Genomic DNA, 1,193 nt, shown 5'->3' with positions numbered 1-1,193 from the left:
AGGTGAATTTCCCTGACAGCGGCCTTTCTTAAAATCTTTCTGCCTGTTTCTGCCTGTTTAACATCAAATTGCACCTACACCAAACGTACTGTTTATACCTTTTTTTATACTCAATGACATGAATTAATTTGTTTATTTATTGTGTACTCAATGACATGAATTAATTAATTCATTTATTTATTGTGTACTCAGTGATATGAATTGGTTAATTTTAATTATTGTGTGCCTCAATAATATGAATGCTATGAATTGATTAGATTGATTAGACCTGAAATGAATTAGTTTATTTATTATTGTGCCCCAGTGATATTAATTAATTTATCTATTTATTGTGCCTCTGTGATATGAATGACTCTGCACTGTATAATAGATAATAGTATGGTGCAATTAGCACTGTGTTTTTATTGAGCATTAGATTTATATCGATTATTTGAACACGTGTTATTAGGAACTCTGGTGCTGAATGTCCAGGCCAGAAGTATGATGGCGAGCTAGACCTGGATCAGCAGTCAAAGACTTGGAGGCCCACAGCCTTTTACCGGGCCGGTAGGGGGTTCCTGCTTACCCTCTAGATCACCACGCCTCATTGAGGTAACAAACACTGGGACTCGTTGCTAAATTGGGTTTGGATCCCACGTCTTCCTCATCTGCTGCTGAGCCCACATGAACTGAATCTTCTGGAACTTTGGACATGTTCCGTATGAAATGTTTTTTCCTTTTGTTTTCCCTTTTTTGTGGATATGTATATATGTAAATTGAATGGCCATTCACCTTGCACTGTTCACTGTATATAATATTTCATAAACCGGTGATTCAACTGCACTCAGTTTCCTGCTGCTCCCTCCTTGAGACGATTTTAGAATCTTTTGATTACTAGCCCACATAACCAGACCTTTAACACAAAAATATAGCAACATAGTTGCTACATACAGGATTACACTATGCGACGAGAAGAATATTCATATTAACTGTACTGCTTGTAGCACACGATGCCTCGCATACCGAGGAGCTCTGCAGAGCGAAAGTTCAAGAAAAGAGACAAGAAGGACAAGATGAAGTAACCTTCTGCTCGTCAGAGAGCAGGAAAAGCAAGAATTCAGTTTGAGGCCACCGAGGCGCTAGGACTCTCCAGGGCCGTGGCCAGCCTCACTGATGAACCACCAGAAACCGTCTTGTGCCTCAGGGACATGCTC

This window comes from Oryzias melastigma, linkage group LG17, assembly GCF_002922805.2.
Source record: "Oryzias melastigma strain HK-1 linkage group LG17, ASM292280v2, whole genome shotgun sequence".
Classification (NCBI taxonomy): domain Eukaryota; kingdom Metazoa; phylum Chordata; class Actinopteri; order Beloniformes; family Adrianichthyidae; genus Oryzias; species Oryzias melastigma.
Note: the sequence above shows the minus strand (reverse complement) of the source record.